This window comes from Tachyglossus aculeatus, chromosome 23, assembly GCF_015852505.1.
Source record: "Tachyglossus aculeatus isolate mTacAcu1 chromosome 23, mTacAcu1.pri, whole genome shotgun sequence".
NCBI classification, from domain to species: domain Eukaryota; kingdom Metazoa; phylum Chordata; class Mammalia; order Monotremata; family Tachyglossidae; genus Tachyglossus; species Tachyglossus aculeatus.
This window is the reverse complement of record NC_052088.1, coordinates 3620772-3645650: the sequence shown is the minus strand read 5'-3', so window position 1 is coordinate 3645650 and position 24879 is coordinate 3620772. Positions and strand designations below refer to the sequence as shown.

Genomic DNA, 24879 nt, shown 5'->3' with positions numbered 1-24879 from the left:
CAGCTAACCTCCTCACTGTTCCTTGTTCTCGCCTGTCCCTCTGTCGATCCCTGGCCCACGTCCTACCTCTGGCCTGGAATGCCCTCCCTCCACACATCTGCCAAACTAGCTCTCTTCTGCCCTTCAAAGCCGTACTGAGAGCTCACCTCCTCCAGGAGGCTTTCCCAGACTGAGCCCCCCGCTTTTTCCTCTCCTCCTCCTCCTCCCCCATCACCCCCCAGCCCTGCCCCTTTCCCCTCCCCACAGCACTTCTATATATTTGTACATATTTACTACTCTACTTGTACATATTTATTACTCTATTTTATTAATGATGTGTATATAGCTATAATTCTATTTATTCTGATGGTATTGACACCTGTCTACTTGTTTTGTTTTGTTATCTGTCTCCCCCTTCTAGACTGTGAGCCTAGAAGTTGTTGTGTAGGGACCATCTCTATATGTTGCCAATTTGTACTTCCCAAGCTCGGCACCCAGTAAGCGCTCAATAAATACGGTTGAATGAATGAATGAATGAATGAATGGATGAACTAGTGATGGGAAAGTCAGGGCATGGACAGGATTTGGTTGGGAAGATGAGGAGTTCTGTTGGACAGGTTGGAGACAGTCCGTGTATATTACAGTCCGTATAATTATATACTAATATAGAGCACGGGCCTGAGAGTCAGAATGATCTGGGATCTAATACCGGCTCTGACACTTGTCTGCTATATGACCTGAGGCAAGTCACTTAATTTCTCTGTGCCTCAGTTACCTCATCTGCAAAATGGGAATGTAGATTGTGAGCCCCATGTAGGACAAGGACTATGTCCAACATGATTAGCTTGTATCTTCCCCAGTGCTTAGAACATTGCCTGACACATAGTAAGTGCTTAACAAGTACCATTGTTGTTGTTATTATTATTATTAGTAATCCCTATTTTACAAATGAGGTAACTGAGGTGCAGATAAGTGAAATGACTTGCCCAAAGTCACACAGCAGACAAGTGGCAGAGGCCGGCGTGGTGGGGGTGGGGTCGGGGGCAGGGAGCAGCGGATGGACTCCCTGGACTCACAGAGGCACCCCTGTCCGGCCTATCAGGGTTTGTTTGGCTAGCATCTGGTGGCCGGTGGCCCATGGCCGGGCAGTGTTTCACTTGGCAAGTCAGGGTATGCCCAGGTGTGTGAATCCTTTTCTTTCCCAGAAGGGAAATCTCTACCTGATCCACAGAGACACCTCACCCCCCCCCAGCCTAGAGACACCCCAACCCCTAGACTCTTTGGAGCTCTCCAAGACCCCTCAGAGCTCCTCAGAACTCCCTGGCTCCCCCTAAGACTCCTCAAGATCATCAAAGTCCTTCAGGGTCCCGCCCCCCCCCCCCCCCCCCCCCCCCCGCCCAGGGCCCCTAACACTCCTCAGAACCCTTCAGAGCATTCCCAAAACCCCTCAGGACTTCTCAGAGCCCCTCAGAACTCTTCAGAGGTGCCCTCAGAGCCCCCAGACTCCTCAGAGTTCTTCAGTGCACACACCCAAGACCTCTCAGAAATCCTCAGAGGCCCCTTAGATCCATATGAGAAGCAGTGTGGCCTATTGGACAGAGCAAGGGCCTGGAAATCAGAGGACCTGGGATTCTAATCCTGGCTCTGCTAATTGCTTGCTGTGTGACCTTGGGCAAGTCACTTAACTTCTCTGTACCTCAGTTTTTTCAACTGTAAATGGGGATTCAATACCTATTCTCCCTCCCACTTAAGACTGTGAGCCTCCATGTGGGAAAGGGACTCTCTCGGACCTAATTAACTTGTACCAACCCTAGAACAGTGATTGACACAGTAAGCGCTTAACAAGTACCATAAAACAAACATACCAACCCAGGTCACTCTGACTCCTAGGCCCTAGGCCAGTCTGCTTCTCTTTCAGAGTTTGGCAGAGAGGGCCGAGCTAAGGGGATGGATTCCCACATCAAAAGAGGAAGGTCACTCCGACTCCCAGGCCCTAGGCCAGGCTGCTTCTGCTTCACAGTTTGGCAGAGAAGGCCAAGTTAAGGGAATGGATTCCCACATCAAAAGAAGAAGGTTAAAAAGGGAGTCCAGGTGAGCTTGAGGACTTGGCCTAAGTAGAAGAGGCCTGGAGCTATCCAGTCTCTGTAGGGGTTTTTGCAACATGGGGATACATTGTCGAGATGTAGGACCTTAGTGTCAGAAAGTGATAAGGGCAGCGATTCCTAATGCCGACTTTCACTGTGTCTCCAGGTTGGTTTGTGGGTGAACTGGGGTAAAGCAGGAGGTCTGTTGACTACTTCACAAATTTGCGTCGAAGGAGGGGAGTGTTGGTATTCATTCATTCATTCAATCATTTATTGAGCGCTTGCTGTGTGCAGAGCACTGTACTAAGTGCTTAGGGAGGAGATGAAAGCCTAGGGCAGGTGGAGAGGATCCAGAGCTCAGAGATGGGTGGGAGAAAGAAGGAAGAAGAGACTGAGGAAAGGAGGAGAGACTGGGGAAGGAAAGGTAGTTTACAGAGTTGATGGGGAAAGAAGAGAAAGAGAGAAAGGAATGGAGTTGGGAGAGAGGAATGAGCTAGCGAAAAGGGAGTGAGGAAGTAGAGTAGAGCTACAGAAGGGAGCAGAGCAAGAAGGTTAAGAGGAGTGAAAGGGGACTCTAGAGGTTTGCTGAACTGGCATTATCAGAATTTTCTAAACCGGCAGTCTAGTTCTCTCCTGAGAAGGACCTGAACTTGCCAGTTTTTTTTTCTGTGTATTTGGCATAAATGCAATTTCTTTTGGGGGAAATTGCATTTTAAGATGAACATATTAAATTGAATTTGTTAAAAAAAATACCATTTAGCATAACTCCTGTTTAGTAAATATCTTCTGTCATTCTAATTATCACCTCTGGGCTCAAAGTCAATGTTCTGGTTTTAAACATTTATAGAATATTCATGTGTGCTACTGAAAATATTGCATATGAAAACCCAGAAGATTAGACTATGATCATTGGTATAGAAAATTTGAAATAGACTGAACTGAGAAGTTTTTGCTGCAGATAAAAGAAAAATTGCTTTCTAGGTTTAAAGTTTACTGACCGGTCTCTTAATGTCTGTCTCCCGCTCTAGATGATAAACTTATTATGGGCAGGAAACGTGCCTACCAATTCTGTTGTATTGTACTCTCCCAAGCGCCTAGTAGAGTGCTTTGCCCATAGTAAGCATTCAATAAATATGAATTTTTAATTGATTTCATTAGAGTGTAGCGAAATGTAGTCAGTAAGAAGCAGTGTGGACTTGTGGCTAAAACACGGGCCTGGGAGCAAAGGACCTGGGTTCTAATCTCAGCCCTGTCAACCGCTTTGTGACATTGGGCAAGTCACCTAACTTCTCTGTGCTTTAGTTACCTCATCTGTGCTCACTGTATTGTTAGAAGAGTGTTCTAGTGGAGTGGAAGCAGATCCAGCATCTGTGAGGACTTTTGTTGTGACCTCTAACATTCCTTCATTAAATTGTATTTATTGAGCTCTTACTATGTGCAGAGCACTGTGCTAAGCACTTGGAAAATACAGTTCAGCAACAAATAGAGACAATCCCTGCCCATAATGGGCTTACAGTCTAAAAGAGGGAGACAGACATCAAAACAAGTAAACAGGTGTCAGTATAACATCATTATCATCAGTGGTATTTACTGAGTGCTTACTGTGTGCAGAGCACTGTATGAAGTGCTTGGGAGAGTACAGTATAGCAGAGTTGGTAGACATATTCCTTGCCCACAAGGAGCTTTCAGTCTAGAGGGGGAGACAGACAATAACATGACCATTTAGAATACATGGCTCATATTGTTGAGGGCATTTGGTAGTCACCCCACCCTCAGTCTCACAGCACCTATGTATTTATTTTGCAATAGAGTTGGAGACAGGAGACTGACGTTAACATAAACCAATAATTTATAATATGTAATTGAAAGATTAACTTGTATTCTTCTAAGCACTTTGTACAGTGCTCTGAGCACAATAAATGCTCAATCAGTACCATTGATTGATTGATTACTAGGGTCTTGCCAGAAATGGAGAGTGGTGAGGGTCCTCATAATTGTCGTAGTATGTGTGCAACAGGTATTGCGTGTGACCTCATTATCTTGTATTCACCCCAGCTAGGGTTTAATGCCGTGCTTGGAGTAGATGCTTAGTAAATACAACAACTATTATCTTTCACCTTTAATAAAAATAAAAATAATAGTAATAATAGCATTTGTTAAGCACTTACTATGTGCCAGGTGCTATACTAAGTTCCAGAGTGGATACAGGACTATTGGGTTGGATACATTGCCTGTTCCACATGGGACTCACAGTCTCAATCCCCATTTTACAGATGAGGTAATTGAGGGACAGAGAAGTGAAGTGACTTGCCCAAGGTCACACAGCAGACCAGTGGCGGAGCAGGAGTTAGAACCCATGACCTTCTGACTCCCAGGCCTGTTCACTATCCAATATACCATTCTGCCTCTCTTTCTTAGAGCCTGTGGCATCTCTAGACTGTAAGCTTATTGTGGGCAGGAACATATTTACCAACTTTGTACTCTCCTGAGTGCTTAGTGCAGTACTTAATAAATACCATTGACCAATCTCTTGAGTGTTCTATACATCTATAACCTTTTGTTGATTCTGAGTAGTAATAATAACATTCACTGAACATCCATTGGTGCCATGTACTTAGCACTTGGGAAGTTCACAATAAAGAAGCAAAAAGTTATCTGTTGACAAGGCCTTTACCCTCAACAGTGGAGGGCAGACATAAAAATCTTTAGTACTAAAGTGCTGAGAATAAATAATTGATTTCACATTTACATGTATGCACCAAGGAAGGTGTAAATAAGTTGAGGAGCTCTAGAATAGGCTTAAGAGATGATTTACCTCAGGAGGCTGTGAAATCAATTGGGGAAAACTTCCTGGAGGGGATGAAATTTTAGGAGGGCTCTGATTGTGCAGAGAGCTGGGGTCTATCGGAGATGGGAAAGAAGGCAGTTCCAAGTTGGAGGAGAGGCGTGAATGAGGGGCTAGAGGAAGGTGAGTTGAGATCAAGGTGAGCAGGAAGGTTGTCTTGGGAGGAACAGAGACAGTGAGTTGGGAAATAGTGAGGAAGGGCCTGGGAGTGGCCAGATGGTGAAGGACCTTTAAGTCAGTTGTGAGGAGTTTTTGTTTGATGCTGAGAGACCTGGAAGCCAGTGGGGAAGATTTGGAGGAGAGGAGAGATGCAGGCCAACTGATTGTATGGGTCTGTGTCATGGCAGTCTGTAGTATAGATTAGAGTGGGGAGAAGCTGGAGGCTGGGAGACCAATGGGGAGGCTGATGCAATAGTCTAGCTGGGGCAAGATCCAAATCCGTACCAGCTCCACAAGCTGAGAAATTTTTTTTGGGATGTGGGTTTCCGTTTGGAGTGCCTGAGGGCGTGATTCAGGGACTTCGGATGATTCTTTCAAATGGCTAAATTGAGTTCCCCAGAGGATCAAAATCCTATTCTTAACAGCGTCTAGATTGCTTAATTACATCCTTGAGGGTGGTGGCATAAGACTGCTAAGTACGACTGGACTTATATATAGCCCTGCTGTACTTTGGTGGTGGCAGGGAAAGGAGGACACCCAAAAACCCATCCAACTCGGGTGCAGCCAGCCATGTTGTTGTAGAGAAATTTTAGGACCTGGATTAAATTTTCAGGACCACCAAACTTCTTTTCTAGTTGCTAGAGTCCAGATCTGCTAATGGTGTCAAATATTTTTGTAAGGTCTACAAATACCACATATAAGTCTAGAGAATTTGTTTCCAATAATTTTCTTGTACCTAGCATGCAGTAAAGACAGTGTTTGAGGTGTTCCACTGGGTCTAAAACCACACTGTGATTCTGGAAGTGTGTGGTTAATGGTGTTTTTCAAAACTCAGCCTTGGGAGACTCTGATTACCATCCTGTCAGCACTGAAAGTCCATGATCTCTCCCTTCCTTTCAGTGTCCTTTCAGCTCTCCTTTTCTTTCTGAGACATGGTAAAAATGGGAGACATCCTCAAAATCCAGGGACATTTCCTCAATGGTGCAAATATGGAGAAACCCCCAGTTACCTCATCTGTAAAATGGTGATTAAGACTGTGAGTCCCACGTTGGACTGTGTCCAACCCAAGTAGTTTGTAATAATAATAATAATGATAATAATAATGATGGCATTTGTTAAGCTCTTACTATGTACGAAACACTGTTCTAAGTGCTGGGGGGGGGGGATACAAGGTGATCAGGTTGTCCCATGTGGGGTTCACAGTCTTCATCCCCATTTTACAGGTGAGGGAACTGAGGCTCAGAGAAGTTAAGTGACTTGCCCAAGGTCACAGAAGACATGGCGGAGCGGGATTAGAACCCATGACCTCTGACTCCCAAGCCCGGGGTCTTTTCACTGAGCCACGCTACCCCAGTGCTTGGTATGGCAGTTCCTGTCACACAGTAAGTGCTTAACCACCACCAAAAAAAAAAAAAGTTCCCATGTAGATGACTGAGCAGAACATCCCCTATGGATTTGTAAATACCTACTGTTACCATAGGTGCCACTTTTCCCTTTTTGAGAGCGGCAGTGTACAGGGGACAGACTTTGAGCCCGTTGTTGGGTAGGGACCGTCACTACATGTTGCCGACTTTTACTTCCCAAGCGCTTAGTACAGTGCTCTGCACACAGTGCTCAATAAATGCGATTGAATGAATTTTGGGGGGCCCAGGGACTAGGAGGGTGGCAGCTTTCGTAGAGCAAACAGGCCAGCAGCCACCTGGGATGAATGAGGCTGCGAGTCCAGCTCAGAGTGGTGAGTGCCATTACCTCAGAGGGTGGGCTTCTCTGTGAGGTTCACTGCCAGATCTGGGAGCTTGGCCATTCTTCATGGTTTCACTTTGACATTCACTCCATTCCCACAGCACGTAATGTACGTATCCTTATATGCCTCTATTTCCAGTATCCATCGGTTATTATAGCATCTGTCTCCCCCTGTAGATTTTAAGCTCCTTGTGGTCCATCAGCTCTGTTGTACATTTTCAAGTACTCAGGACAGTGCTCTGCATGCAATATATGTTCAATAAAAGTCATTGAATGATTGATTGATAAGAACAAAAGAAATATCTTCAAATGTTGACTACCACAATAATAATGATAATGATGGTATTTGGTAAGTGTTTACTATGTGTCAAGCACTGTTCTAAGCGCTGGGGTAGATACAAGGTTATCAGGTTGTCCCACGGGGGGCTCACAGTCTTAACCCGCATTTTGCAGTTGAGGTACCTGAGGCACAGAGAAGTTATGTGACTTGCCCAAAGTCCCACAGCTGACAAGTGGCGGAGCTGGGATTAGATTAATTGCTCTTCATTATGCATTATCATCAGTGGTGGTGGGTTAAAGGAGATAGTTGCCATGGACTGTTGTCTCTTTTTCTTTGTTGATGATGAAACCATCTCTGCTATTTAGTTTGCCTCAGGGATGTATTTGGGTCCATATACAGTTCATTAGACCGTAGCTTCTACTCTAAACTCCTCCTGTAGACTGTAACATCCTTGAGAGCTGGGAACATGTCCACCAAATCGGTTGTATTGTCCTCTCCCAAGCACTTAGTTCACTGCTGTCTGCAATAATTGCCACTGCTTATTTGTCATTGGTTTCGGTTGTGTAGTTTTGTAGCTCCTCAAGTTTGATATCCATCTTATCTTTTTTTATATCCCAGTATGTAGGCTCTGTTAGAGCATTCAAGTTGTCAGGGTTCTGATATCTGCAAGGTGTTGTCATTATTTAATTTATTTTGCTGCAACTATGTTTTTGATCTTGAAGTCATTTGCAACAGACCAGTCTTGGTATTTTCTTTTGGCATACATTCAGTCATATTTATCAAGTGCCTACTGTGTGCAGAGCACTGTACTAAGTGCTTGGGAAAGTACAATACAATGATAAAGAGTGACAATCCCTGTCCACCGTGAGCTCACAGTCTCGAGGAGTGGAGGCAGGCATCAATACCAATAAACAGACATCAATACAAATAAATAAAATTGCAGATATATACACAAGTGCTGTGGGGTTGGGAGAGGGATAAAGAGCAAGGAAGCAAATCAGGGCGAAGCAGAAGTGAGTGGGAGATGAGGAAAAGTAAGCTTAGTCTGGGTAGGCCTCCTGGAGGAGATGTGCCTTCAGTAAGGCTTTGAAAGGGGAGAGAGTAATTGCTTGGTAGATTTGAGGAAGGAGGGCATTCCAGGCCATGGATGTGGATGTGGGCCATGGATCGGCAACAGGACAGGCGAGAGCGAGGCTTGATGGGAAGGTTAGAAACAGAGGAGCGAAAAATGCAGGCTGGGTTGTAGAAGGAAAGAAGCGAGGTGAGGTAGGAGGGGGTAAGGTGATGGAGTGCTTTAAAGCCATTGGCGAGGAGTTTTTGTTTGATACGGAGGTGGATAGGCAACCACTGTATATTTTTGAGGGGAGGGGTGACATGTCTTGAACGTTTCTGTAGAAAAATGATCCAGCAGCGAGTGAAGTATGGACTAGACTGGGGAGAGGCAGGAGGTTGGGAGGTCAACAAGGAGGCTGATGCAGTAATCTAGGCGGGATAGGATGAGTGATTGTATTAACATGATAGTAGTTTGGATAGAGAAGCAGTGTGGCTCAGTGGAAAGAGCATGGGCTTGGGAGTCAGAGATCCTGAGTTCTAATCCCGGCTCTGGCACTTCTCAGCTGTGACTTTGGGCAAGTCACCTAACTTCCCTGTGCCTCAGTTACCTCTTCTGTAAAATGGGGATTAAGAATGTGAGCCCCAAGAGGGACAACCTGATTACCTTGTATCTCCCCCAGTGCTTAGAACAGTGCTTGGCACATAGTAAGTGCTTAACAAATGCCATTGTTATTATTATTATTATTGAGAGGAAAGGGTGGATTTTAGCGATGTTGTGAAGGTGGGACCGACAGGATATCATGATGGATTGAAGATGTGGGTCGAATGCGAGAGGAATCAAGGAAAACGCCAAGATTACGGGCTTGTGAGATCAACAATCAACAATCGTATTTATTGAGCGCTTACTATGTGCAGAGCACTGTACTAAGCGCTTGGGAAGTACAAATTGGCAACATATAGAGACAGTCCCTACCCAGCAGTGGGCTCACAGTCTAAAAGGGGGAGACAGAGAACAAAACCAAACACACTAACAAAATAAAATAAATAGAATAGATATGTACAAATAAAATAAATAAATAAGTAGAGTAATAAATATGTACAAACATATAGACATATATACAGGTGCTGTGGGGAAGGGAAGGAGGTAAGATGGGGGGATGGAGAGGGGGACGAGGGGGAGAGGAAGGAAGATATGTACAAGTAAAATCAATAGAGTAATAAATATGTACAAACAGAGATGAGAACGATGGCCGTGTTGTCTTTAGTAATAGGAAAGTCAGGGAGAGGACAGAGTTTGGGTGGGAAGATGAGGAGTTCTGTTTTGGATATGTTAGGTTTGAGGTGATGGGAGGTCATCCACGTAGAGATGTCTTGAAGGCAGGAGGAGATGTGAGCCCGGAGAGAGGGAGAGAGATCAGGGGAGGAGATGTAGATTTGGGTATCATCAGCATAGAGATGGTAGTTGAAACCGTGGGAGTGAATGAGTTCTCCATTCATTCAATTGTATTTATTAAGTGCAGAGCACTGTACTAAGCGCTTGGGAACTACCAGGAGAGAATTGGAGGAGACGAATTTAAGACAGTTGGTGTACATGACGCGCTCAAGGAGTTTGGAGAGGAATGGTAGGAGGGAGATGGGGCAGGTAGGAGTGAGATGGGGCAATAACGAGTAGCTGTGGGGTCAAGGAAGGTTTTTTTTATAATGGGGGAGTCATGGGATTGTTTGAAGGTAGTGGGGAAGAAGCCATTGGAGAGTGAACGGTTGAAGATGTCTGTTAGGGAGGGAAGGATTGAGTGGGGTGAGAGTTATTAATAAGATGCGAAGGAATGAGGTCCGATGTGCATGTGGAGGGGGTCGCATTTGAGAGGAGATAGGTGATCTCCTGTGGAGATACTGCCAGGGAGGATGGGAAGGTTGAAGAGGGGGCTGGGAGGTCGGGGAGGGACTGAGGAGGGGCAAGGACAATTTTAGGGAGCTCACACCTGATGGTATTACTTAATAAAGTAGATGGACAGGTCACTGGGGGCAAGGGAAGGGGGAGGTGGGGTGACAGAGGGCCTGAGGAGGGAGTTAAATGTCTGGAACAACTGGCGAGGGCGATGGGCAAGGGTTTCAGTAAGGGACGAGAAATAGTTTTGCCAGGGAGAGGAGAGGGCAGAGTTAAGGCAAGCAGGATAAACTTGAAGTGGACAAAATCTGCCTGATATTTAGATTTCCGCCAGCAGTGTTCTGCAGCTCTAGGACAAGAGTGAAGGAGGCGGACTGTGCAGGTGATCCAGGGTTGTGGGTTAGTGGTACGAGAGCAACGGAGGGATATGGGAGCGAGTGTGTTGAGATAAGTGGAGAGGGTGGTGTTGAGAGCATCTTTTTGGTCATCAAGATTGGGTAAGAAGCCTAAGTGGGGCATAATGAGTTGAGAGAGTTGGATGGGTCAAGAGATCGGAGGTCTCTGCAGGGTAAGTCCTGATTACCCCTCTTCCACCCGCCTTCTATCACTCCTCAACTCCATCGGCCTCCTGCTCCACCCCTGACCCACTCACTGATTTGGACACACACTAGATCTCATCATCTCTAACCACTGCACATTCTCTACACTCACCAACTCTGAAATCCCTCTATCTGACCACAACCTTCTCCCCGTAAATCTGTATGAACCTGGGTCTTTGTCACCTGGGGGTTAGTTGGCCACACCCAGATCTGAGCTCAGGGAAAGAGGGAAGGGGAAGAAAATGGTTGTTTCTTGGCTGAGGCAACTAGAGAACAGAATGTCCCAAGTTTCTGGTTCGTGGGTGGGCAGAGTATAGAGTCTTAAAGATCTCCGGGTAATAATAGTAAGGATGATATTTTTAAGCACTTACTATTCACTAAGCACTGAGGTAGATACACAATAATCAGGTCAGCCATAGTCCCTGTCCCGCATGGAGCTCACAATCTAAGTGGGAAGTAGAATAGGTATTGAGTCCCCATTTTACAGATGAAGAAACTGAGGCAAAGAAAATTTGAGTGACTTGCCCATGGTCACACAGAAGACAAGTGACAGATCTGGAATGATCAGAACAGAGCCTTTTTAAAAGCACATCTCCTTCAAGCGGACTTCCCCGACTAAACCTCGTAATCCTCTTCACCCACTCCCTTCTGCATTGCCCTTCCACTTGGATTACAGTCTTTATTCACCTCTCCCTCGGCCCCATGGCATTTAATGTGCATGTCCGTCATTTATTTATGTTAATGTCTATCTCCTTCTCTAGACTGGAAGCTCAATGTAGGCAGGGAATGTGTCTACCCACTCTATTATATTGTACTCTCCCAAGTGCTTAGTACAGTGCTCTGCACAAGGTAAGTGCTTAATAAATGCTGTTGATTGCTTGATTGAGTGAGGTCTTTTGACTCCCAGGCTACTGCTCTGTCTGCATCCAACTGTTAGTTACCTTGGTAACTAAGAAGCCCCATTGGGGCTTCTTGCCTTTATGGGGCTGCTTTGGTATAGTTCCAAATTTCCTTTCATGTGTCTTTTTCCTCCTGAATTTCAGCATGTAGCCATCTTGGAGGTTTGGATGGCCATTTGCTTTTGTGCCAGTGGAAGTGTGGGAAGTCTTTGGGGATTATCAGAGTAGCACGCTGAGCCAAAGAAATGAAGTCTTGCTGTTGAACTGCTATCGATCAGTTGAGTGCCATAACTTATAATACTAATAACTATGGTATTTGTTAAGCACTTATGATATATCAGACATTGTTCTAAGCTCTGGGGTGGATACAAACAAATAAGGTTGGGCACAGCCCCTATTCCACCTGAGGTTCACAGTGTGAGTCCCCATTTTACAGATGAAGTAACTGAGGCATCGAGAAGTTAAGTAACTTGCCCAAGGTCACATAGCAGACAAGTGGCAGAGGCAGGATTAAAACTCAGATCCTTCCAACTTCCAGGCCCCTGCTGTATCCATTAGGCCATGCTGTTTTCTGGAGGCATCCAGATTTTTCTCTGTTTCACAAAGACCAGTGGTGTTCATGATTATGGAGTCTTGTTTAGTATAGGTACTGAGCAGGAGTAAGCCATGATGATCTGTGCATTTTGTGGAGGTGAGGGTGTCATTGAATCATCATTGTTTTTCATCTGATATTGAAAAGCTTGAGGTCACATTTCTTTTTCTTTTCTTCTCGGTAGCTTGTTTTATGGAGGGTTTACCTAAAACTGTTTTCCTTGAAACCAGGAAATGATATGTTGCCATTGTCTAGACTTTTACAATTGGGAGGAAGGGTAGCAGAGATTTTCTGGTAGGGTTGAACACTTGGAAAATAGGATATTTTTGCTTCTAAATATCTTAATGTTAACTGAGCGGTTGTGTAATGAAAGATGTTAAGGTTCCTTTCAAGCCAGTTCTTCCAGATTTGTGTAGTAGCTCTACTGGTTCTAGCACAGTTCTAGCACACCTGTGTTAAAGCAATCACTGACCATATTTCCTCGATTAAGGCAATGGGGCCAGAGATCTGGGAAGTGAGGGGTTGGGGAGAGGGGAGAGAAGCAACAGAATTAAGGAGGGAGATTGGGAGGGAGATTTGTGCTCAGAAGGGCACTAAGAAGTGACAGGGAGTGAGAAATCACAGCAGGGGTACGTATTATAATGATAATAATACTAATAATAATTGTGGTATTTGTTAAGCACTTACTGTGGGCCAAGCACTGTACTAAGTGCTGGGTTTGATTCATGCAAATCGGGTTGGGCATAGTCCCTGTCCCATGTGGGGCTCACAATCTTAAACCCCATTTTACAGGTGAGGTAACTGAGGCACAGAGAAGTAAAATGACTTGCCCAGGTTCACACAACAGACATGTGGTGGAGCCGGAATTAGAACCCATGACCTTTTGAGTCCCAGGCCCATGCTCTATCCACTAGGCCATACTGCTTCTGCTTTTGTATCTCATGTGACCGAACCCTTCTTAGGCTTTGTAAGAACTAGAAAAGAAGTGACCTTATAATGGGACAGGGGACAGGGACTGTGTCCAACCTGATTAACTTGCATCTACCCCAGTGCTTAGAACAATGCTTAGCAAAAATAGTAAACACTAAAGTACCACAATTTTATTATTATTATTACTGTTACAATAGTTTACAAGTATAAGGGGCAATTTTCTTGGATTGTGTACGTGCCAAAGTGTCTATGGAGATAGGCATCATGTACTAATTATGTTGTAATCTTCCAAACTCTTAGTACAGCACTCTGCTCACAGTAAGTGCTCAGTAATATATATAGATTAAAGACTTGAGAGGACTTCTACCCAACTAAATCCCAGAGGTACTTCCTGTTCCTTTTAAATTGCACTCAAATCTTTTTTTTAATGGTATTAAGCACTTACTAAATGTCCAGCACTGTTCTAAGTGCTGGGATCGATATAAGATAATCAGGTTGGGCACATAGGGCTCCCAGTCTAAGACAAAAGTGGGAGATTTTACAAATGAGGTAACTGAGGTACAAAAAAGCTAAGTGACTTGATCAGGGTCACAAAGCAGACAAGTGGTGGAGCTGGGTTCAGAACCCAAGTCCTCTGATTCCCAGGTACTCCGATTCCCAGGTCAGTGCTCTTTCCAATTATAATAATACTAATAATAATGGTATTTTTTAAGTGCTTACTCTGTACCAGTCACTGTTCTAAGCTCTGGGGTGGATACAGACAAATCAGGTTGGACACAGTCCCTGTCCCATATTGGGCTCACAGTCTTAATCCACATTTTAACAAATGACATAACTGAAGCACAGAGTCATGAAGAGACTTGCCCAAGGCCACACAGCAGGCAGGTGGATGTCAGGATTAGAACCCAGGCCTGTGTTCTATCTACTACATCATGTTGTTTCCCATTAGGCCATGCTGTGGCCTTTCACAAAAAGTGAAAAAAACAAAAAAAGTTCCCCAAATAAATCCAAATTCCTTGCAGCTGTAGTTGTGACAATTGTCAGTGAGAAGGATTTGTTTATTTGATCTAAATTTTTTTTATGGTATTTGTTAAGTGCTTACTCTATGTCAAACACTGTTCTAAGTCCTGGGTAGTTTCCAGTCAATTAGTTGGACACAGTCTTTTAGGAGAAGCAGCATGGCTCAGTGGAAAAAGCCTGGGCTTTGGAGTCAGAGGTCGTGGGTTCAAATTCCGGCTCTGCCAATTGTCAGCTGTGTGACTTGGGGCAAGTCACTTAACTTCTGTGGGCCTCAGTTCTCTCATCTGTAAAATGGGGATGAAGACTGTGAGCCCCATGCGGGACAACCTGATCACCTTGTAACCTCCCCAGCACTTAAAACAGTGCTTTGCACATAGTAAGCGCTTAATAAATGCCATCATTATTATTATTATTACCACACATGACGCTCACAGTCTAAGCAGGAGGAAGAACAGATGTTGGATTCCCATTTTACAGTTGAGGAAACTGATGTACAGAGAAGGTAAGTGACTTGCCCAAGGTTAGAGCAAGCAATTGACAGAGCTGGGATTTGGATCCAGGTCCTCTGATTCCCAGGCCCATGCTCTTTCCACTAGGCCATGCTGCTGCTTCTGATTTTTATGTTTGCATTCTGGGAGAGTTCCAGCCTCTTAAGGTACCCAAATGAGAATCAAAGCAATTATCAGTGAATTTTTCCAGAGTGTGATTTTGTGTTGCCATTGGAGCAGATGAGCTTAAAAATTTGATCTGTTCCTAACACTTTTGGCAACTTCTTGTATTAGAACATATAAATTACACACCTTATGTTGTCATTAGTCAGATACCAGACATCTTAATACAGTTAATAGTCACATGGCATGGAGGCAAGAATGCTTAAGGTAATTTATTATATTGTTCTGAGTAAAAGTCTCTTAGCAAATACAGCAAAAGTCTACTCATAAGAGATTAATGTACAGAAGGACCAAGGTAAAGGCTGGTTTAGACCGTCTGCCTAGTATTAGACCTTTTCAGTGCTGGGAAATTTAGAGGACTATTCCAGAAAGCATTCCTGATTGCTTGGAAAGACAAAGGATGGAGGAATTGAAGGAATATAATGTTTGGCAGGGAATCTGCTGTGAGATGAATTGTGAAGCAAATATGACTGTAGGTGGGTTGACCTCTCAAGGGCATTTGAGAAATGGACTCATCTTGGCAGCCCTTGAAGAATCACACAAAATGGGGGAATCCTACTCCAAGGCAGCAAGGGGATCATGAAGTAGTTCAGAGGGTTTCCAGCCCAATTTCTACCCAGGGCCCTGAAGCTACTTGGAAGAGAGTGGGTATGCCTGGTGTTGTCCCCAGGATTACAGGGCCTTTAGCTTTTACTTCTGAGGTAAGAGATTCATTCATTCCTTCAGTCATATTTATTGAGTGCTTACTGTGTGCAGAGCACTGAACTAAGCGCTTGGGAAGTATAAGTTGTCAACATATAGAGACGGGCCCTACCCAACAATGGGCTCACAGTCTAGAAGGGGGAGACAGACAGCAAAAAACAAAACATGTGGACTGGTGTCAAGTCTTAAGAACAAATAGAATTAAAGCTAGATGCACATCATTAACAAAATAAATAGAACAGTAAATATGTACAAGTAAAATAAGTAGAGTAATAAATCTGTACAAACATATATACAGGTGCTGTGGGGAGGAGGAGGAGGAGATAACTTTATAGACTCCCCAGAGTACCCCCGAATCTGCCCTGCAAATTCCTCCCACCCTCATAGCTTTCCAGGTGCCCCCTCCCTAATATATATTATTATATATAATATAGTGTACCTATTATATTATATATAATGTACTATTTACATTATATTATAGACTACATTATAGACTCTCCCCAGCTCTTAGTATATTGCTCTGCACATGGTAAGCAATCAATAAATACCACTGATAGATTGAATAATAAAGGAATCTCCCAGGTACTGCTTCCATAGGGCTGGTTGCTTGGGTTTAGATAAGTTTCTTTTTCACTTTCCCTTCTCTGGCCTGCAGTAATGTGCCCCTGTTGAATCACAGCCTCAGTGGTTAGTGACCGGAATTAGTTTCTAATTGTTACAGCTAAACAGTTGGTTACCAGTTTAGGTGGTTTAGCTTCTGCAGGATGGTAATGTAGACCTTGACTAACCATTATAATCCTACATAGAAGCTCCCACAACAGGATATTTGCACAATAGCTCTTGAAGAAAAATCCCATTCCAAATGCCTAGCCCTAAGCTGATTGTTTCACAAAATGGGGATGACTTGATCCTCTTCCAATTCCACTCAGAATCCCTGCTGATCACAGCCCTTCAAAGAAGCCCCATCCAATTCAGCAGATGAAGCCAGAGATTTTATTGATTGAGTGATTGAGCCTCACTCCCTGGCCCTAGACCTTTGGACCCAAAGGTCAGTCCCCTAGCCAGGCCTCGCCTCCTTTTCTCTACTCCTCCCGGAGACTGGTTTTGTCCCAAGTCATTTCATCAGACAAGTGACTGACACTAAGTTAATAATGTGTCTCCCTTTTGGGAGGAAGAAGCCAGGGTGAATGACATTTGTCTTCATGTGTAGGCTAGGTTAGACTGGCCATTGCAGACCATCATGAAGGTTTTTACAAGTTCTGATGGCCACTGAAGAGAAATGGAGGGAAATTAAATCCCTGAAATGGGAGGGGGACTGGATCTCATCTATTTCTTTTGTTACTTCCTACTCTCCTTTTCCATGCCCACTCTGATTCTCGGAGACTTCAACATCCACATGGATATCCCTGATGACTCCTCTGCTGCCCGCCTTCTATCTCTCCTTGACGCTGCCAACCTCTTGCTCCATCCCACCTCACCCACTCACCAACTTGGTCATACCCTCGACCTCATCATCTCCTACCACTGCACTGTGTCCACCCGCACCAACTCTGAAATCCCTCTCTCTGATCATAATCTTCTTACCTGCCTCCTCACTCACACTCCTTTCCCCTGTAAATCCATATTACTCCCTCACAGAGCTCTCCGCTCTCTTGACTCCATCCATCTTTCTGAGCGCCTCACACCCCACCTTGCCTCCTTCTCCTCTCTACCCAGTCTTGATGATCAGATTACTGCTCTCAACTCTACCCTTTCTACTCAGCTAGACTCACTCGCTCCCCTTTCCCTTTGCCACTCTCGTACCACTAACCCACAGCCCTGGATCACTGCCACTGTCCGCCTCCTTCGCTCTTATGCTCGAGCTGCCGAACGCTGCTGGCGAAAGTCTAAACACCATGCCAACCTCGTTCACTTCAAGCTTATCCTTTCCTGCCTTAACTCAGCCCTCTTCTCTGCCAGGCAAAACTATTTCTCCTCCCTTATTGACACCCATGCCCATTATCCCTGTCAGCTCTTCCGTACATTCAACTCCTTTCTCAGGCCCCCGGTTCCTCCCCCTCCTCCTTCCCTCACCCCCAACGATCTGGCCTCCTACTTCATTAACAAAATTAAATCCATCAGGTCCAACCTCCCCAAAGTCACTCCCCCCCCCTTCTCCAACCCCCCGGCTCTCAACACTCTCTGCTACTCTCCCATCCTTCCCAGCAATATCCTCAGAGGAGCTCTCCTCCCTCCTCTCATGTGCTACTCCGGCCACCTGTGCTTCAGACCCCATTCCCTCTCATCTCATGAAATCTCTCGCTCCGTCCCTTCTTCCCGCCTTAACTTCCATCTTCAACCGCTCACTCTCCACTAGTTCCTTCCCCTCTGCCTTCAAACATGCCCATGTCTCTCCCATCCTAAAAAAACCCTCTCTTGACCCCTCCTCACCTTCTAGTTATCGTCCCATCTCCCTCCTACCATTCCTTTCCAAACTCCTTGAACGAGTTGTCTACATGCGCTGCCTTGAATTCCTCAACACCAACTCTGTCCTCGACCCCCTCCAGTCTGGCTTCCGTCCCCTGCATTCCACGGAAACTGCCCTCTCAAAGGTCACCAATGACCTCCTGCTTGCCAAATCCAACGGCTCATACTCTATCCTAATCCTCCTCGACCTCTCAGCTGCCTTCGACACTGTGGACCACCCCCTTCTTCTCAACATGCTATCTGACCTTGGCTTCACAGACTCCGTCCTCTCCTGGTTCTCCTCTTATCTCTCCGGTCGTTCATTCTCAGTCTCTTTTGCAGGCTCCTCCTCCCCCCCCCCCATCCCCTTACTGTGGGGGTTCCCCAAGGTTCAGTGCTTGGTCCCCTTCTGTTCTCGATCTACACTCACTCCCTTGGTGACCTCATTCGCTCCCACGGCTTCAGCTATCATCCCTACGCTGATGATACCCAGATCTACATCTCTGCCCCTGCTCTCTCCCCCTCCCTCCAGGCTCGCATCTCCTCCTGCCTTCAGGACATCTCCATCTGTATGTCTACCTGCCACCTCAAACTCAACATGTCCAAGACTGAACTCCTTGTCTTCCCTCCCAAACCCTGCCCTCTCCCTGACTTTCCCATCACTGTTCACAGCACTACCATCCTTCCCGTCTCACAAGCCCGCAACCTTGGTGTCATCCTCGACTCCGCTCTCTCATTCACCCCTCACATCCAAGCCGTCTCCAAAACCTGCCGGTCTCAGCTCCGCAACATTGCCAAGATCCGCCCTTTCCTCTCCATCTAAACCGCTACCCTGCTCGTTCAAGCTTTCATCCTATCCCGTCTGGACTACCGCATCAGCCTTCTCTCTGATCTCCCATCCTCGTGTCTCTCCCCACTTCAATCCATACTTCATGCTGCTGCCCGGATTCTCTTTGTCCAGAAACGCTCTGGGCATGTTACTCCCCTCCTCAAAAATCTCCAGTGGCTACCAGTCAATCTGCGCATCAGGCAGAAACTCCTCACCCTCGGCTTCAAGGCTCTCCATCACCTCGCCCCCTACTACCTAACCACCCTTCTCTCCTTCTCCAGCCCAGCCCACACCCTCTGCTCCTCTGCCGCTAATCTCCTCACCGTCCCTCGTTCTCACCTGTCCCACCATCGAACCCCGGCCCACATCATCCCCCTGTCCTGGATTGCCCTCCCTCTGCCCATCCGCCAAGCTAGCTCGCTTCCTCCCTTCAAGGCCCTACTGAGAGCTCACCTCCTCCAGGAGGCCTTCCCAGACTGAGCCCCCTCCTTTCTCTCCCCCTCGCCCCCCTCTCCTTCCCCCGTCTTACCTCTTTCCCTTCCCCACAGCACCTGTATATATGTATATATGGTTGTACATATTTATTACTCTATTTATTTTACTTGTACATATCTATTCTATTTATTTTATTTTGTTAATATATTTCGTTTTGTTCTCTGTCACCCCCTTCTAGACTGTGAGCCCACTGTTGGGCAGGGACTGTCTCTATATGTTGCCAACTTGTACTTCCCAAGCGCTTAGTACAGTGCTCTGCACACAGTAAGCGCTCAATAAATACGATTGATTGATTGATTACAGATTCCTGCAAATTTGTGGCAAGTGATTTCTCCAGTTGACAAATACTGAGTGCTTCTATACCTCCATTTTTCAAGATAAAATTATGAGTATGCATTTTGGTTTTGGTTTTGGTTTTCTTCCTTAGTGTGAGTGTGCTGAATTGTTGCAACAGGCAGGAAATGCCCAGGGAGAGGAACCAGGCAAGTTGCTCTCTAGGTCATCTAATATCGCATGGAAATTTCCAGTGTGAGTGCCAGGAATTGCTGCTTTCCTTGTGGCTTTAAAGTTTTGCATCATCATAACAGTCTCCTCACTGTCCCTTAGCCTCCTTCCCAGCATACCTATGCTTTAACTTTAGTGATAGGGCCTCAGAGAAGGGTCTTAGAACAGTGCTTCAGAGATGACAGAGAAGCACAGGCCAAGTCAGCAGTGTTGAGAAACCGAAGAACCGAGGGTGAAAGGGGCAGTTTTCGAGTCACTGTATGCCCTTTATTCTCTTCTCCTTAGGCTTCTCTCCAGGAAATGCCTGGTGAGGAAAAGTCCTCATCAGCAAGGGAGTTGGAGCTTCAGACTACTGGAATTAGAACAGGGTTGCAATCCAGGTTTCTCCACTGAATTGAGTGTGAATATCACCAGCTGTAAACAGGAGCTTAGTCTAGCTCCCTGCCTACTTCCCAGTTCTTTTATAGGGATATTAGGAACTCTGTTCCTCTGAGTTCCTGGAATAAAGGTCCCAAATAAGAACAAGAGTTTAGCACATCTTCAAAGCTTTCCTGGAAAGTTCCTCCAGGAGGCGTACTGTGATTATGGACTGTTGGGTAGGGACCGTCTCTATATGTTGCCAACTTGTACTTCCTAAGCGCTTAGTACAGTGCACTGCACACAGTAAGCGCTCAATAAATATGAATGAATGAATGAATTATGATCCACTTTCCCAAGCCACATCTGTTCCACAGCTTCCTTGAGGACTTGTTTATTCACTTCTAACACTTCTGCATATAAATGAACTGACATTTATTTTCCTTTATTGTCAGTAACCTCTAGGGCTGTTTCTCCAACTATTTGTGAATAGCCTATGTCAGTCTCTCCCATTAGATTGTAAACTCAACCCCTCCACCCTCTTTAAACTTTTTCCACATATATTTCCTCCCCTCATCCCTGCTATTAAAGTTGTTTTCACATTTCCCCACAACTACCGTGTGTTCCCCCCTGCCCTCCTTCCTGTACAGTTTTTGATCTAGTGAATAAAACAGGCCAGTATTGTCAACTTTAAAATCAGTGGATTGTGAAACCAAACCAAGGTAAACATTTAGAAATGCTGGTAAAACATGTTAAACGTCTTGCTGACTTCCTGTTCAGCAGTTAGAAGTGGGTTGACTCTCAGAGGAGACGCTTCAGGGAGGTTATGAGATCAAGAGGCTGGAATAAAAATGGCAGCAGACACTGTGGTTAAACGGAACCCTGCAACGTGGGATTGTTAAAATCCTTGAGGGTAGAAAAGATATTATCTTGCTTCTGTTATTCTCTCCCAAGTACTTACAACAGCACCAACCAGTCAGTAGAGGCTCAGTCAGCACCACTGATTGATTGATTGGGGCAGTGTTTAATTGCAGATGATGAGGAAGGCATTATTGGTTCCCCCATTGGTTTTTGCCAGCCACACCTTTGCACCCTTACAAAATTAGGATGATATTTTCTACTCCCTTCTGTGTTGCCCTTATACTTGGATTTGCACCAATTAGTCACCCTCCTTCAGCCCCACAGCACCTTTATGTCTTGTCTTATGCTGTCAAGGTGTCTCTGACCCATAACATTTCCAAGGATACATCTCTCGCAGAATGCTGCACCTCCATCTGTAATAGTTCTGGTAGTGTATCCAAAGAGTTTTCTCGGTAAACATATGGAGGTGGTTTACCATTGCTTCTTTCCACGCAGTGAACTAGAGTCTCTACCCTCGACTCGCCCATGCCGCTGCTGCCCTTCACAGATGAGTTTTGACTTGTAGCAGATTGCCTTCCACTTACTAGCCACTGCCCGAGCTAGGAATGGAATGGATATGCCTCTGCTTGACTCTCCCTCCCGTAGCCAAGACCGGTAGAGTACCGGAAACTGTCCAGGTGTGGTCTGAGAGGGGACAGCACTTACGTACATATCCATAATTTGTATTATCGTCCTTTTTCCCCTTTAGACTCTAAGCTCATTGTTGCCAGGGAACAGATCTACCAACTCTGTTGCATTGTATTCTTCCAAGTGCCTAGTACAATGCTCTGCACACAATAAGCACTCAATAAACACAGTTGATTGCTATAATCTCACATCAGTTGAGTTATTATCAACAGAAGAGCAGCCTGTGCCTGTACTTTGTGTATCTGTCTCTCTGCTACTCATGCATCTGGTTGTCTGCCTGTTTCTGTCTCTGTCTCCTGTTTCCACATCCTTGGATTATTAGTCTCACCAATCAATCGTACTTGTTGAGCACCTGCAGTGTGCAGAGCACTGTACTAAATGCTTGGGAGAGTACAGTATAACAGAGTTGATAGACCCATTCCCTTGCCCATAGTATGCTTAAAGTCTAGCTCATCCTTTAGAAGCCATTGTTTACGCTACAGGAGATAAAGTCTTTTTCTCAAACCCCCTGCCTTCATACTCCTTAATGCACAATTCTGATGCAGGTGATTACAGAACAGAATAAAAACTTTGTTCCTGAAAGGGGACCTGTTTATTTAGGTATGTATTTTCAGATACTGCAAATGAATAATAATGATAATTATGGTATTTTGTTAAGCGCTTACTATGTGCCAAGCACTGTTCTAAGTGTTGGAGTAGATACAAGGTAATCAAGGTTGTCCCACTTGGGGCTCACAGTCTTAAAATCCCCATTTTACAGATGAGGTAACTGAAGCACAGAGAATTTAAGTGACTTGCCCAAGGCCACACAGCAGGCAAGTGGAGGAGCTGAGATTAGAACCCACATCCTTCGATTTTCAAGCCTGGGCTCTTTCCATTAAGACACGCTGAATATTTTTATGTCCATCTTCCCTGTTTGATTATAAACTCTTTGTCGGTTGGAACATGTCTCATCCTTCTGTTGTACATTTCCAAGTGCTCAGTACAGTAGGTGCTCAATACAGGGAACTATTACTAACGGGAAGAAGCAGGGATAAGGGCAAATACAAATAGGGTTTTTGAAATGGGAGTTCTGTCTCTCTTGAAAGCAAGAGTCTAAAATTTGAGATATAATATCTGAGTTTTTGCAAATTCTCAATTAATGGAGCTAAACTTAATGAAGTTTAATGCCATTTGGATTCTTATAATTTTATCTGGCTTCAAAGCCAATAGGAACTCAAAAAATGATGAAGACATTTTATCAGGGTTTCCTATGGAAATAAATCTACCGTTTATTTCTTCGAATCTGTCTTTCCATGCATGTACATTTTTTGTCCTTAATCTTTGCATGTTGACAAGTTTAGGGGACATATTTGCTACTTTTTGGACATCTGTATTCTAAGTGGATTGAACCGACTTTATCTCATTTTCCTAAGTGTAATCTATAGGAATGCTGGGTATGCTTGGGTGCTTTTAAGGAAATTATTTGTATTGAGCCTAATGCTTTCCATGGAGGAATTTATCACTTTCACTTCTGGGAATCTGATTCTTAGCTTGGGTGTGTATTTTGCCTGATTCTGAACCACACTTTTATGGGTGGGCACATTTTTTGGATGATATGATCAGAAACTTAAATTGCTTCATTTTTCTCTCTCCTCATCTATGGAATAGTGATGTACACTGGTGTTTTAGAACATCAGAGCTCCTGAGGCTAAAAATTTGGGCTTTGATTTAGTGTTTTAAATTACCTTTCATGTAGTAATATGTTTTGTTTATCGGAGAGGAAGCCACATTCAGAACCTTACCCAGCCCTCTTCCTCACCAAAGCTTTTCCTGCAAGACATCCAGAATACAAATGGCCCTGACCTTAGGACTTCTCTAGGAGGTTTTCCTGTCCTTTGAAGTTTGTCTTTAACCATCCCATACTCAACCCTCTGCAGAATTTTGGATTTTAGCTGGCTCAGGCCCGGCTCCTTCCTAGCACCCAAGGAGTCCGAGTTAAGTTTCAGAAATTCTTTTCCTTGAGCTCTCAGCTCCCACCAAATCCCAGGTTTTCTTGAAACTTTATAATCCCCAACTCCCAGTTAACTCTCCCTTCCCACTCACCCCTGATATCTCTTCAAACCAAGGCACAACCCCCGTTTCCATACTGTTCCTTCCATCCCTCTGACCTCGTCATTATCTGATTGGGTGGTCTTGTGTCAGTACTGCTTAGTGCAAAATACACAGTGGAAGGTGCAGACCCTTTTTTTCTTCTTGTCTTCTACACATTGAGTATGAGGGGAAAAATGAAGGGGGGATTGGAGGAGGATGGGGACTGGGCTGGGCCAAGTTTCAAAGAGTGAACAGGCCAGAAAACAAGCATTTTGGATCTTTTCAGCTGAAATGGGAAAATCTCAGGTTTTATCAAGGAGCTGGGATGAAGGAGCCTGGGAGTGTAGCTCAAAGAGCCGTGGGAGTTATTGCCTCTGTCACCCCACAGACAACCCCTTTCTAAGAGGAATTGGCCTAGTGGATAGTTAGAACATGATCCTGGGAGTCAGAGGACTCCCAGGTTCTGTCTCGGCCCCGCCACTTGTTTGCTCCATGACCGTAAGCGAGTCACTTCACTTCTCTATGCCTCAATTTCCTCATCTGTAAAATGGGGATTAAGACTGCCCTCCATGTGGGACAGAGACCGTGTCCAACCTGATTAACTTGTATCTACCCCAGTGCTTAATAAACACTTAACAAATAACTTTACAAAAAAACCCCGATCTAATCTCCTGTTATTAGACCTGATACAGGTTCATGCCATTTTGTAAAGATTTGTGTCTATCCAGCCTGGACCCCAGATGCATTTCATCCATAATTGACTTTTTCCCTTTAAATAAAAAAAAAGAAATTCAAATGCAAGTTTGGTTTGCAATTCCCAACTTTTTAATAGGAAGAAAAAATTTCTCTCAACCTTATAAATTAGGCAAAAATCTCTTGTTGGACTACACTGTCTCAGAGCCATCTCATAACTAGAAAGGTCATAGGGATGGTACACCTTGTAACAGTGATTATTCGCAGCCAGAAGTCCAGTAATTGTGTTATGATTTCAGTTTTTATTGGCATTCTTAGTCTCCCGCAACCATTTTTTTAATGTGCCTCCTAATTGCTTTCCAACTCTGGGTTATATGGGGTTGAAGCTAATTGGCATGACTTCTGTAACTAAGTATGTTATTCAAGATTCAGATATTTTACTGTGCTGACAATGAAAAGAAAGAGCAGAAAAAAGGGAATTTTTCCTTCCA

General features: G+C 44.8%; 1 protein-coding gene and 1 non-coding gene across 5 annotated transcripts in view; one reads left to right on the top strand and one right to left on the bottom strand.

Annotated features, from left to right (window-relative positions):
* Positions 1-24879, top strand: part of FUT8 (fucosyltransferase 8) — a 392751-nt gene that overhangs the window by 76345 nt on the left and 291527 nt on the right. The gene's annotated exons all lie outside the window — the stretch shown is intronic.
* On the bottom strand, positions 21493-21629 carry LOC119944919. The gene has a single exon (XR_005456060.1). It is a non-coding gene; the product is annotated as a small nucleolar RNA SNORA7 (small nucleolar RNA).